General features: G+C 40.2%; 1 protein-coding gene across 1 annotated transcript in view; it reads left to right on the top strand.

Moving 5' to 3' along the window:
* Positions 1 to 15092, top strand: part of LOC125939481 (uncharacterized) — a 225910-nt gene that overhangs the window by 61996 nt on the left and 148822 nt on the right. The window lies entirely within an intron of this gene.

The raw sequence follows: 15092 nt of genomic DNA on the forward strand, positions 1-15092 counted from the left end.
ATGGCCAGGGCTGTAGAACTGAGGCATTCTGGTTGCACAGAGCATGGGTCTCTCTCCTTACAGGGTGGATGTCCTCTGTAGTAATCGCCTCACTGCAGTTGGGTCAAGAGAAATCAGAAGAGTTGAGCCACCCAGGACCTTTTATAATTCTCCGAGCCTGTTTTAATCTGTTTATTTGCCTCAAGGTCATATTCCAACATAATTTAGCACTCATTGTCAAACAATGGACAGACACTGCCATTGTCATTGAATGAAGAAATAAAAAGATTGCCTTTAGTCTGCTAAAATTCGTATGCGAGGTTTTTTTTTTTTTTTTTTTCTTTACTCAATGTTTCAAATGCCCTGTACTTCCATCTGATTGGACATTGTAGGCCTTGTGTTCGATCTCTGAATCCTCAGTGGGCTCCGACCTGAGATCATGTTGATTGGCTCAGTCCTGGATCAGATGTCCCAGCCTAGGAGTGGGCGGGCTTGGCCTCAGCTTCCTGAACCTGAAGACTCCTGTGGGCAGCTGGGAAATATTCATATTTTAAGAACACTAATCCACCTCTTGTAATTTTCTAGAGATATTTATTTCCAATCTATGGTCCAATCTATGGACTAAAATAGTTTTCAGCTTTCCTTGTGGGGAACGGTTTTTTGATTTGTGTGGTTTTTTTATTATTATTATTATTATTATTATTTTAATGTTTATTTTTGAGAAAGATAGAGACAGAGCACGAGAGGGGAGGAGCAGAGAGAGAGGGAGACACAGAATCTGAAACAGGCTCCAGGCTCCGAGCTGTTAGCACAGAGCCCGATGTGGGGCTTGAACCCACCAGCCGTGAGATCATGACCTGAGCCGAAGTGGGACACTTAAGCAACTGAGCCACCTGGAGCGCCCCTTCTTGCGTGGAATGGTTTTATTCCTTATGTTCTTTTTCTCCCTTCTCCCTAAAAATGTCATTTTACCTCTTCTTTTAGCATGTATTGTGATCATAGCTACTTGTAAAAATTTTGAATGATTTGAGATACCATAATTTTTGCATGAATATATAATTTTTGAAGGACTGCTTGATGAAGAAATGCACGATTGTTAAGAATGAGAAAGGGTGGGACAGGCTGTGGAGGAAGGAAAAAAAATGTGAATTCTGTTCTAAAACCCATGCTATTTGGACTCGCCTGAAATTACCGAAATTACTGAAATTACAGAAGATACTGTTTTCCTAAAACTCTTAACTAAGATAGAGATATGTAAATATCTGTTTTTTTCCAGTTACTTCCCCTCCCCAAGTGATTAAAAGAAAACATCATAATTCGGCATAAATACATTTTTTTAAATATAACACTTTCATTCCTTGCTGAACAGTTGTGCAAACATTAGCAAAAGGCTTCTTACTAAAGTACGTAAGGCACTTTAACAAAAGCTTAGCTGTTCTCCTGGCTTCTCTTCTCTCTTTGCTCCTATCCATTCCAGAATTAGTGCTTAAGGATAACTGATCATTTCACTTCCTTGGTCAAAAGCCTTAACTAGTTTCTCACAGGTGTCCCTGTCCAGTTAATTATATTTTGAGGGAGGCATCATGGGATGGTGGACAAACTTGTGTTTTGGAGTCAAAGAGTAATGGGCTCAAATAGCCTCCAAGTCTTACGTCATATGTGGTCTTAGACAAGTCATTGAAACTCTCAGGGTATCAGTGTCAGTAATTCACATCATACCATGTTGTCACAACTATTATGTGTAACAAAAATATTAGCTATGAAATCGTATATAAATCATTCAGTATCTTTATTCATTAGGAATTTCCCATTTTATCTGTTTTTGATCTTACAGTACGTTGTACCATTATTCAAATGTATTTTATTGCAAACTTAATCGCAATTTTCTTATGGACAAGGACTTTTTCTTATAGCCTCTACATGATAGGAACTTAGAAATATATGTTAACTTAATATTTTTTGAAAAAAATCTTATTTTGAGAGAGAGAGAAAAAGAGTGTGTGTGCACAGTGGTGGAGGGGCAAAGAGAGAGGAAGAGAGAGAGAAAATCCCAAGCGGTCTCTGTGCTCAGTGTGGAGACCTGGGCACGATGTGGGGTTTGTTGTAGGGCTTGATCCCATGACTGTGAGATATTGAGCTAAGCCAAAGTCAAGAGCCTGATGTTTAACCGGTTGTGCTATTGAGGCACCCTAACTTAAAATTAAAGAATACTTGTTTAGCTCCTAAAATGTAAATGTCATTTTATGCGAAATTAAGGCATTGAAAGAGCAGAACATACGTGTGTGTGTGTGTGTGTGCGCATGTGTGTGTCTGTGTATGTGTAAAATGTCTCACCATTGTTTCAAGTGATTCTTGTTTATTTGGTACAGATACCAGAGGGTCCTATTAAGATTTAACCTGGCTTGGGCACCTGGGTGGCTCAGTCAGTTAAGCATCTGACTCTTGGTTTTGGCTCAGGTCATGATCTCACAGTTTGTGTCCTTGAGCCCTGTGTCAGACTCTGTGCTGAGAGTGCAGAGCCTGCTTGGGATTCTCTCTCTCTCTCCCTTTCTCTCTGCCCCTCCCTTGTTTGTGCTCTCTCTCTCAAAATAAATAAATAAGCTTAAAAAAATTAAAGATTTTATCTGTTTCTATAAAAAACCTGCAAAAGAATGAACCTCACACAAAAATAAATTCAAAATGGATGAGAGATCTAAATGTGAGACAGGAGACCATCAAAGTCCTAGAGGAGAAAACAGGGCACAACCTCTTTGACCTCAGCTGCAGCAACTTCTTTCTAGATATGTCTTCAGAAGCAAGGGAAGTAAAAACAAAAAATGAACTATTGAGACCTCGTCAAGATAAAAAGCTTCTGCATAGTGAAGGAAAAAAATCAAGAAAACTAAAAGATAACCTGTGGAATGGGAGAAGATATTTGCAAATGACATATCGGATAAAGGGTTGGTATCCAAAATCTATAAAAAACTTAACAAACTCAACACCCAAGAAACAAATAATCCAGTGAAGAAATGGGCAGAAGACATGAATAGATGTTTTCGAAAGAAGACATCCAGATGACCAACAGGTACATGAAAATGTGCTCACTCATCATCAGAGAAATACAAATCAAAACGATAATGAGATGCCACCTCAGACCTGTCAACATGCCGAAAATTAACAACTGAGGAAACAACAGATGTTGGCGAGGATGAGAAATCCTGCACTGTTGGTGGGAATGCAAACTGGTGCAGCCACTCTGGAAAACAGTATGGAGATTCCTAAAAAAGCTAAAAATAGATCTACCCTACGACCCAGCAATTGCACTACAAGGTATTTATCCAAAGGATACAAAAATGCTGATTTGAAGGAGCACATGCATCCCAATGTTTATAGCAGCACTATCAACAATAGCCAATCCAGGGGCGCCTGGGTGGCTCAGTCGGTTGAGTGACGGACTTCATCTCAGGTCATGATCTCGCAGTTCGTGAGTTCGAGCCCCGCATCCGGCTCTGTGCTGACAGCTCAGAACCTGGAGCCTGCTTCGGATTCTGTGTCTCCCTTTCTCTCTCTGTCCCTCCCTTATTCGCACTCGGTCTCTGTCTCTCTCAAAATGAATAAACATCAAAATAAAATAAAAACAATAGCCAATCACAACGGAATACTATTTGGCAATCAAAAATAATGAAATCTCACCATTTGCAACAACGTGGATGGAGTGTATTATGTCACAGCGAAATAAGTCAGCCAGAGAACAAACAGACGGTTGCTGGAGGGTAGGTGAGGGGGGATGGGCTAAATGGGGGATGGGCCTTACGGAGGCCACTTTTCAGGATGACGACTGGGTGTTCTATGTGAGAGATGAATCACTGGGCTCTACTCCTGACACTAGTAATTCATTGTATGCTAACTAACCAGAATTTAAATAACTAAATTGAAAACCATAGAGATTTTACCTGGTTCTATAAAATAGCTTATAAATTACCTCCGTGTATGCTTTTTTTTTTTTTTTTTTTTTTTAAATTTTTTTTTTTAACGTTTTTTTTTTTTTTTAATTTATTTTTGGGACAGAGAGAGACATAGCATGAACGGGGGAGGGGCAGGTAGAGAGGGAGACACAGAATCGGAAACAGGCTCCAGGCTCCGAGCCATCAGCCCAGAGCCTGACGCGGGGCTCGAACTCACGGACCGTGAGATCGTGACCTGGCTGAAGTCGGACGCTTAACCGACTGCGCCACCCAGGCGCCCCCCTCCGTGTATGCTTTTGAGGAATCTGTTTTTTTATTCTCGTGTTCACCTTGCTCCATAGTTTAGTTCTATTACTTCATTGAAAAGCTCTCCGTACTTGAAGCTGCTCAGTGATTCTCCTTGTTCTGTGATAAGTCCCCCCATGTTGGACTGTCCGCCTGCTCATTCCCAGGGAACATCAAGCATTCGATAACTGTTGATGAAAGTAATGTAACATATTAATAAGGCCTTAAGGTGAATGACATCCGTGCAAAAGGGGAGACAGATAGAGTGCCCCAAATAATCCGTACGTTTGAAAATGCCCACATAAATTTAATACTGGTGGAAAAATTGTATAACTGTTAAAGAAAGCTCCTCAGAATGCTTTCTTTCCCCCATTTATATTAAGTGGCTTCATTTTAGAAAATATAATTTTTTATAGTGGAAAAACCACCTGGAGATTTTTTTATCACTTTTTTTTTTCCTATTGCTGCTACTTCCTAACTCCAGTGTCCCTAAGGTAATTAGTGGGCTGAAATTTACATCATCGGCTTTGAGATTCTGTGAATAAGAAGGAATAGCATTGTATGGTGACATATTGTGATGAGCATAGCAAAGCATATAAACTTGTGGAGTCACTATGCTGTGCACCCGAAAGTAATGTCACATTGTGTGTCAACTGTACTCGGATAAAAACAAATTATTTTAACTATTAATGATGTGATTTTGGGTCGCTCAGTCAGTTAAGTGTCCCACTTCGGCTCAGGTCATGATCTCGTGGTCCACTGGTTCAAGCCCCGGGTCAGGCTCTGTGCTGACAGCTCAGAGCCCGGAGCCTGCTTCAGATTCTGTGTCTCCCTCTCTCTCTGCCCCTCCCCACTCGCACTCTGTCTCTCTCTCAAAAATGAATAAACATTAAAAAATTAAAAAAAAAATTTTTTTAACGCTTATTCATTTTTGAGACAGAGAGAGACAGAGCATGAACAGGGGAGGGGCAGAGAGAAAGGGAGACACAGAATCTGAAACAGGCTCCGGGCTCTGAGCTGTCAGCACAGAGCCCCACGCGTGGCTCGAACTCACGGACCGTGAGATCGTGACCTGAGCCGAAGTCGGACGCTTAACCAAGCGAGCCACCCAGGCACCCCAACATTAAAAATTTTTTTTAAAAAAGATGTGATTTTTTAATGACAAGTTTTTGTCGAGTCCCAATTCTTACTGTACTGCCACAATTTCCAACAAAATTTTGGAGATTTATGCAGATGATGGGATTATTTGGGGGATGATGCTTTAAATACCCATATATTTATATATATGTGTATATATGTGTAACATATATACACATATATGTATAAACATAAACGTTAAATATATATGTGTGTATATATATTTAACGTTTATGTTTATTTATTTCTGAGAGAGAGAGAGACAGAGTGCAAGCAGGGGTGGGGCAGAGAGAGAGGGAGACACAGAATCGGAAGCAGGCTCCAGGCTCTGAGCTGACAGATATTCCAACATTATGGAAGTTGTTCTAAAAGTGCTGGTCGAGTGCAAGATGAATATCTTTGACTGGAGTACATCAGAGACAATACGGTGAAGTCCGTATTTTGCTATATCTAGAGATGAATAATATCTGGTCATTGATTGCTTCATTTTCGATGCTAAAATTGGTTGTTGGTTTATGGTGATGGTATCTTGACTCATCTGTGATTTTCCCTTTGAAATTAAAAAGTCTGTGTGATTACTTGGGTATCAAACAGCATTCACTTCCTCATCAACCAGTCACGTTTGACGGCTTTATGTCAATTGATAATCCTTGCCAGAAATAATTCATTAAGAATTGCAAGATGATGGCTTTATATTCTACCATTTTGTCTAAATTCATTAGCCGTAATTCTTCCATAAATAGAACTTGCTTTGACCAACTGCACTTATTTTCTTATCTTGAATAGCTTCTTCTAAATGACAGGGTACACGTAGAAACAGTTTTCACCGTATTACGTCATTGGTAGACACTTTCCTCTACTTGAAAAGCCAAAGGCATGATTTTATTTATTTTATTATTTTAGTTTTTAAAGGCATGATTTTACATTTAACATCAGAACCATTTTTCCCTCACAACTCTAAAATACATCTCAATAACACAGTTATTAAAAATACTTTGAAAATTAAATAAATTTAAGAAACTGGTATGTTAGGAAAGTTTTCATGAGTTTGTAAAGTGATGCATTGCTCCTCAGCTACTTCTCAATATCTTCCTTACTCTGGATCATACCAAATACTTCTTGCATATTTGATTTTATGTTTCTTAGAAATTTAAATTTAAATGTTCTTTCTTTCTCAACTCACGTCTCCAAAATTTTTATATTCCCCTACGTATTAATAGAAAACCCATTCTTTTTTTAATTTTTTTAAAATGTTTTATTTATTTTTGACACAGATGGAGACAGAGCGTGAGCAGGGGAGGGGCAGAGACAGAGGGAGACACAGAATCCAAAACAGGCCCCAGGCTCCGAGCTGTCAGCGCAGAGCCTGACTCGGGGCTCAAACTCGCAAACCGTGAGATCATGACCTGAGCCGAAGTCGGATGCTTAACCGACTGAGTCGCCCCTAGAAAACCCATTCTTATAAGGGTCTGGGATCTGACTCCCAAGAGCTTTAAGTAGAAGATGTGAAGAATGGAAAGACAAAGACAACTTTCATTGTTTCTTGATCAAATGTTGTACATGACCTTCACTTCTATATTTGTACATGTTGTACATGACCACAGATTTTTTTTCTTATTTTGTTTCTTTTTGGAGATTTTTATGTTTTCTGTCTTTTTAAGTAGCAGATGTAAAAGTTAAAAAGGCGTAACTCTTGTAGCCAATATGGAGCAGATAGTCCATATCCCAGTGTGTCAAGCTCCTCAAGGATGCTCTGTATTTGGAGAAAGGCTTCTGGGAGTTTTTTGTTTGTTTGTTTTGTTAACCATAGTGTATCCTCACTCTTCACTCTGATATTTGAGAAACATAATACAGAGTTTAAAGTACTTAAATGTTATTATGAGTTTCATCTGGCAAGATTAAGCTATTTAAGTTTTCCAAGGCATTATTTTTCTTAAATTTTTAAAAATGTTTTATTTATTTTTGAGACAGAGAGAGACAGAGCATGAACGGGGGAGGGGCAGAGAGAGAGGGAGACACAGAATCCGAAGCAGGCTCCAAGCTCTGAGCTGTCAGCACAGGGCCCGACGCGGGGCTGGAACTCACAAACTGTGAGATCATGACCTGAGCTGAAGTCGGACGCTTACCTGACTGAGCCACCCAGGCACCCCAAGTTTTCCAAGGCATTATTGCCTATTATTCTTTAGTAATTCTTGCCAAACTGTTCCCTGTGTAATCCCCAATTATAACAAACCATCCCTTGTTCAGACTAGTAGGATATGGTGGACAGTCTGGGTGGCAAAATATTTTGAAACAAATTCTACACACACACACACACACACACACACACGAATTATTTTTCTCTAAAAGCAGATATATGACTAAAGCGGCAAGAAATAATTGTTACATAATAAAGTTGGGGGTAAAATCTTCCTTAATGAAGTGATACCTTTTAATTAGCTCACCGTTAATAAATCGTCCGCGTTTCCGGAGTCCTTGAGAGGATTTGAAAATAGTTGGCTCCGTGAGGGAATTCATCATCTTTGCAAACCATGCTTGCCCTGTTTGATCTTTTTTGGAAAATGGTTGGTGCAAAGGAAAATTTCCTAAGTTTTAATAAAGTTTTACTGTTTAGCTCTCTGCACGCCTTTCCAAAGGACCATACACATCCATCGATGCAAGCCTGAATTGTTGGCACAAGGATGTTGATTTGATCATGGGGTAATAATAGAAACTATATGGAGTGAAGTGAGTGAAAAAACTGTCACCCTGTGCATGTAACGTCTAAAAAGGCAATGTGACTCTGTGCAGGGCCAATTACGTGGATTAAGATGGGTCTTTGTTGGGGCGCCTGGGTGGCTCTGTCAGTTAAGCGACTGACTCGGGCTTAGGTCGTGATCTCACGGTTCCCGGGTTGGAGCCCATGTGGGGCTCTGTGCTGCCAGTGTGGAGCTTGGAGCCTGCTTTGGACTCTGTGTCTCCCTCTCTCTCTGCCCCTCCCCCACTCGCACTCTCTCTCAAAAATAAATAAACATTTAAAAAAGAAAAAAAAGACTGAGCTCTGGAACCACAGAGAGCTGTCTCCAGTCTCCACCGGGTACCGGAACCTCAAGGTCTCTGAGCCTCAGTTTACCCATCTGCAAAATAAGTGTGACGCTCAGAGTGCATGCATTATAGGGCTGTTGCAAGAATCAAATGACGTAATGCCTACAAAAGTGTTTAGAAGTGCCTCGCAAGGTGGCTTCATTAACTCCCATCACCTAAACTCCATCGTCTTGCTGGTGAGAACCAGAAGCTCTGATCTCTTCTGTTACTGTCAGACTCACGTAGTTCACTCCTATTTACCGTTGCCACGCGGGTATCACAAAAACACTGCACATTTAACAGGTGCAACCTGGAAGCTTGTATTTCGTTCCTCAAAACTGCATTTGCATTTCCTGCCCCACCTTTCCTTTCTCAGTAAATGGCACCACAGACCATTGATTTACTTAGGCCAGAAATCTCAAATTGGTTTTTCGTTTTTCATTTCCCCTCATCTTCCTCATTCAGTTCATCGGCAAGGCTTCATAGCTGAGTCAAGTGGTTCACCCTGTAGGTTGCTCTACATACACCGTTTGCTCCTTGGTAAACTTGCGAGTCTAAATCTGCCACGTTTTCTGTCACACAAGACTAAAGTGTGAGGCCACACCTGTAGGGCTCTTGTACCCTATGCTTCTGGTTGCTTTCCATCAATGGGGAGTCTTGTTAAGGGTTAAGAAGGAGAGAAGAGAGAAGTCATATAATAGTTAGTTCCTCCCTCCTCCTTGTGAGGTCAAGGCTGCATTGAGCTGGCTCTGTCCCTCCACCCAGGGTCACTGTTCTACTCAAGAGAGATGACTTTATATGACTCTCCTTCCAGTGTCTGGTGATGGCTGTGTGTCCTCATCCCTTCACGCCTGATGGTAGAATCAGCCTGCTCCTAAATCCATAGCTCTTGATAAAACATTTGTCATCATCTCATTTTGAGAATGCCCGTATTTCTACTGGGACTTTTTCTGATACAGACCCTAAGCTTGGGCTTTCTTGGTGATTAACCACAACAAAATTCCCATTTTGCGTATTGTGGTTAACTGGTTAACTAGCCTTACGCCCGCCATGTTGGAACATGGGGTTCATATGTCTCAGAATTTTAACTGAAAGTCTGGCATGACCCTTCAGTTCCTTGGTTTCTCCTCAAATTGTCACAGACTTCTGCAGTTCCTGCAGGATTTCTGCCTTGGAGAGGAGGGGATGAGGTGGGAGGAAGCCACCATACGTGCTCGTCTGGCTGCTTGATTTCCTTACCTTTACCTCCTTCTTCAGTTCCCACTCCACTTGGAGCAAAAGCGGGGAAGAGTCCCCACTGCCTCTTGCTTTCTGGTTGTGACTTCTTTTTGATGTTCTCCATCTTGAGAAGACATTTCCCCTCTCCAATTATCTGAAGCTGAATGTTACCATAGCTGAACTTTGCTGAGAATTGTGATCTATTGGAGGGAGGAATAAATAAACACGCATTTAATAGTTTCAAAATTTCATCACTGGTTATACATAGGTCAGATAATTATAACTTATTTACTTAAACCTTCTAATGGCTTCCTAGTTGCATATAATATGTTGATTGGTTAACATCACCTGCATGTCCAGCCAGGTCTGGCTCCTATTTATATTTCTAACCCAAGTTCCCAGTATTCTCCTCTGGGGCTATACTTAGGTCACAGCCAAAATTCTTTCCTTTCCTTTCCTTTCCTTTCCTTTCCTTTCCTTTCCTTTCTATAAAACTATGTCCTACCTCAGGACCTTTGTACATGCTGTTCTTTCTGCCTGGAATAATTAATTTCTTTTGCTCTTTGCATGGCTAAACAATTTTTTTACTAGTCTCATTAAAAAAAAAATTCCATCTTTCCTAACCTTCCCCCACAAACTTGTCCCTTAAAATTCTTCTCTATACTATTCTTTGGGTTCTTCTCTGCATTTTCCATTCTTATCATACTTGCCATTGTTTTATTCATTTCTCAAGTTTGTTTTATTTATCATGTCCAGTAGAAAGATGGTTTTATAATGTCAAGTATAATGTATATATTTATATACCACTGTATTTCTGGCTTCTAGCACAGTGTCTGGCATAAAGCAAAACCATAATAAATATCTGTAGAATAAGAGGCTGAACAAAGTACAGGGCCTAGTACAATGAGTATCAATGCTCAATAAATGCACATTAGCATTGCTATTATGAAATTCCTTCTAATTACTATGTGATAAACGTGAGAAGATTTACTTACTATAATTTACTTACTAGAAGATTTACTTACTAGAATCACAATATATGACATGGCATCCTTTCAGTGGAAACGTGTGGTAGGGAAGGTCTTCTCTTGAAGAGATTTGTGGGTTTGGTTTTTGTCTAACCAAGTGGACTCCACTGAGATTCCCTGAAGACCTACACAGTTTTAAATGGAATTAGATAAGCAGACAAAGCGCCTGCTTGGATTGAAAGAGACCGAGAGAGGGGCACCTGGGTGGCTCAGTCAGTTAAGTGTCTGACTTCAGCTCAGGTCATGATCTCATGGTTTGTGAGTTCGAGCCCTGCGTCGGACTCTCTGCTGTCAGTACAGAGCCCGCTTTGGATCTTCTGTTCCTTTCTCTGTGCCCCTCTCCAGCTTGTGTGCCACCCCCCCAAAAAAAAATAAATACACATTTTAAAAAAAGAAAGAGACTGAGAGAGAACAAAATAAAGATGTCTTTGGACTCCCAAATTCTACTGGCAGAAAACAGGTTGAGAACACTATGTAGCTGCAAACGTGGGTTACCTTTCATTAAAAAAAAAAAGCAGGGAAGATCCAAAGAGTGGAACCAGGCATCTAGAGGACAGAGCTGAGAGCCACAGAGAAGCATTCCAACCTTGAGACTTAATCAAGGAACTGCCAACATTTGCTTGTTTGGATTTCATCATTGTTGGGGACTCAGGATCCTGGCCTCCTTTTAGCAGCTTTTCATAGTTCCATCCCACACTGTCTCAGGATTCATCTGTGTGGCCAATAGGCTGTAGCAGAAGTGCTGCTCTGTCATTTCCAAGGTTAGGTTACAAAGGACAGCAGCTTCCATTCTGAGATCTTTCTCCCTCTTTCATTTCCTCATCATTCACTTTCACTAAATATGTTGATATTTGTCCATATGATACCCTTTCAGAACATCTGGATCAGTATTCTTAGAAGGGTTGCTGCGTGTTATATTTTGCATGGCGCAATCCTGAGTTATGCCTGTTTGTCCTAGAATAATTGTTTCCTCATTGGCTACCCAAGTGTTCTGGATTGGATGATAAATTACACGATCACAATTATTATTAACATCTCTAGCATCCTACACATTCAGCCATATGTCCATTTACATTTTCTTAAACCGTACCATTGTGTGGTGTGTATGCAGGCACGTGTGTGTGTGTGAGTGTGTGTGTGTGTGTGTGTGTGTGTGTGTGTGTGCGTGTGTGTGTGTGAGAGAGAGAGAGAGAGAAGCAGAGACAAAGAAAGCTGGGTTTGCAGGGTGCGTGGGTGGCTCAGTTGGTTAAGCATCTGACTTCAGCTCAGTTCACGATCTTGCAGTTCGTGAGTTCATTCCCTGCATCGGGCTCTGTTCTGATGGCTCAGAACCTGGAGCCTGTTTCACATTCTGTGTCTCCCTCTCTCTCTGCCTTTCCCCCATTTGCACTCTGTCTCTCTCAAAAATAAATAAACATTAAAAAAAGCTGGCTTTGCATCTCTCAATTATTTCTCCTCCTTTTTAAATGTTTTTATAATTCTCTCCACCTTCCTGGCCAAAAGTAACTAAGCAGAGTTAGGAAAGTCATAGTCTATAAAAGGTGGCTGCAAAAGGTGTAAGTCCCATGTTCTCATTTGTCTCCTGGAACCTCAACCCTTATAGTAGCATATCCAGGTCTTACAAAAACCAACTTCTATATATAATGCTTCAAGTGTTTTTTTGACCAATTTTATTTCATTTCTTTTTTCTTCCATGCAGGACCTGAAATGTGGAGGGGAAGGACTCAGTCAGTACATTCCTATGTCATGTTTAAACACTGACAAAACATTTGACAAGTACGTTCCTTCATGGTGGATTGAATGCATTTTATTTTATTTTGTTTGTTTCACTCTAGGTTAAATATGGGGCAATTATAGGTACCAAGCAGCCTGAGTTTGATTCACCTTAAGGATCAGGTTTGTGGGAGACATGACCTCCCTTCCTCCTGAAATTTATCTGTGCCCTTCCATTCCTATTTGACTGTTGGAGATGGGGCCATCATAGTAATGGAAGTATAGCTTGGAACCACGCCTTACTTACCTCTCAGGAAGTATCTAAATTCTTGGTCCAGTGTAGGAGCTTCCAAGATCAGGCTGTGGCACCTGCTGTTTCTCTGTGCCAGGAGAGGAAGTGCAGTAGTGGTGGCTGTGGGTTCAGAAGGGCTCTCAGGGTAGATGGTCTCCCTTTGAATCTCAGGCTTTTATGCCTTATGACCATGTGACCTCAAATAAGATGGTCAACATTCCCCCGCATCGGTTCATCAGTGAAGTAGAAATAATAATACCTCATTGGATTATCTGAAGGGTTAAATGAAATAATAGATATAATGTTTTCAAAAGAGTACCTTGAACATGCTAGGCATCCCATAAGTGTTAGTTAATACTCTATATCAGTGGTTCTCAACAGGGATCAGTTTTGGCCTCAAGAGACATTTGGCAATGTCTGGAGACTTTTTTAAAAAAAATGTTTTTATTTATTTTTGAGACAGAGAGAGACAGAGCATGAGCAGGGGAGGGGCAGAGAGAGAGGGAGACATAGAATCCAAAGCAGGCTCCACGCTCTGGGCTGTCAGCACAGATCCCAACGCGGGGCTCAAACTCATGGACTGTGAGATCATGACCTGAGCTGAAGTTGGACGCTCAACCGGCTGAGCCACCCAGGTGCCCCTGGAGACATTTTTTTAAATTATTATTATCATGACTGGGACTAGGGAAGGGTCTGTTAATGGCATCTGGTGGTTGGGGGCCAGGGATCTTGCTAAACATTCTACAATGCACAGGCCAGCCTCTACAACAAAGGATTATGAGGTTCAAAATGTCAATAGTGCAGAGGTTGAGAAATCCTGTTGTATATATCAATGCTGTTTGCTCATTGTAATTTTACTTAATTTCTAATCTGACTAGCAGAGAAAATAAGGTATCAGCTGGAGTGGGGCCTGTCTCTCTGTGAAGACAATTCAGTGCCTCAGGGAACATGCCAAGCAGGCAAGATTGTATTTTGCTGAGATGTCATTCAGTGCTCAAGGTGGTATCACGGAGGTATGGGGTAGCATGTTCCCAGCGCCCAACTTTTCTGTGTTAGGACTTCAGACCAGGAAAATGGCCAGGGATGTCTGCAGGACATTATATGCAAGGGAGTTAATTACAGACTCATTTACAATAGTGAGAGTTGGAACAAACCTAAATATCCAACAATAAGAGATTATGCCATGGGGAAAAAAATCGAGCCACATGGAAAATGCCTATAATGTACAAAGTGGTAAATATGGGTTACAAAATAGTATTTACATCATCAGTCTTATTTTGTAAAGAATAAAAAGGTGTATTTTGCTACCTGGCTATGAGGAACGGACCTCAATATTTCATCAGTGTTTATATCAGGGTTGTGGACTAATGGATGACTATTGTGGGGTTTTTTATACAATTAAATTTTGCATAATGTGCAAACATAAGCATATATTTCTATAATCACAAAAGTAATAAGTATTGTATATGAGGGGAAACAGAGAGTAATAATATGCCACAGGACCTAATTCAAAATGAGCTCATGTCTGGTCTGGTTCCTGGTCTAGGGTCTGACTACTCACTCCAAGGGGACACCAATCTCTAGACTTACCTCTACGTATCTGATAAGGTGTTAAAACTGTGTATTAACCTTTTGATGTGCATTGTGTTTCTTTTTAACTAAGGGAGGTATTCTTAGGAAACCTTTAATTACAAAGAACTACGATTGTAACTAAGAACCTTCCCCCCACCTTTAGGATGATAATCATGAATTCAGCATCTAATTATTTAGATTAAGTTTTTAAGATATTTCATGAGTGCCTTACAATGCTTATCAAAAGAACAAAGAAAGAAACTGAGGAAACCATCTCACTGTGGTTAACACATCATGTTTGATGTTTACTAATGAAATCTGTTTACCTTCATAACTGTATAATAGGGCCATTAAAGACAATAGATACAGTAGTTTAAAAGTAATAAAATTTACAACAAAGTGTATTTAATTTGAAATTGAATTGCCAGCAAATGGTGTCCTAATGAACCCTTGTGTCAATGGAGCTCTAACCAAATTAAGGGAAATCATTTCTATCACAAGAAACTAAATCAGCTGTGAGATCCAAAAAGGCCATTCCTCTGGTGGGGGTACAGTCATTGTCACAGATGGCTCTGCTGATGGAATTAAGCTTAAGTTAGGAGAAATGAAATACAAGATCCTTCTTAATTCAAATGAATTTGGGAACGCAGGCAAATGTTAGAAGCTCAAAATTAAATGAATGAATGAATGAATGAATAAATAAATAAATAAGTGAGTCATAAAAAAGAACCTCAAATAAAGGCAGTAAATGTTAACAGGAGGAAAAAAAAAAAGCCTGGGGAACATTTTTGAAGGTAGAAATAGATCTTGATTTCTGACCATTGCATTAAAAAAATAAAAAAGTTTATGTCATATCACCTA

Source organism: Panthera uncia (genome assembly GCF_023721935.1).
Source record: "Panthera uncia isolate 11264 chromosome B2 unlocalized genomic scaffold, Puncia_PCG_1.0 HiC_scaffold_25, whole genome shotgun sequence".
Lineage (NCBI taxonomy): Eukaryota > Metazoa > Chordata > Mammalia > Carnivora > Felidae > Panthera > Panthera uncia.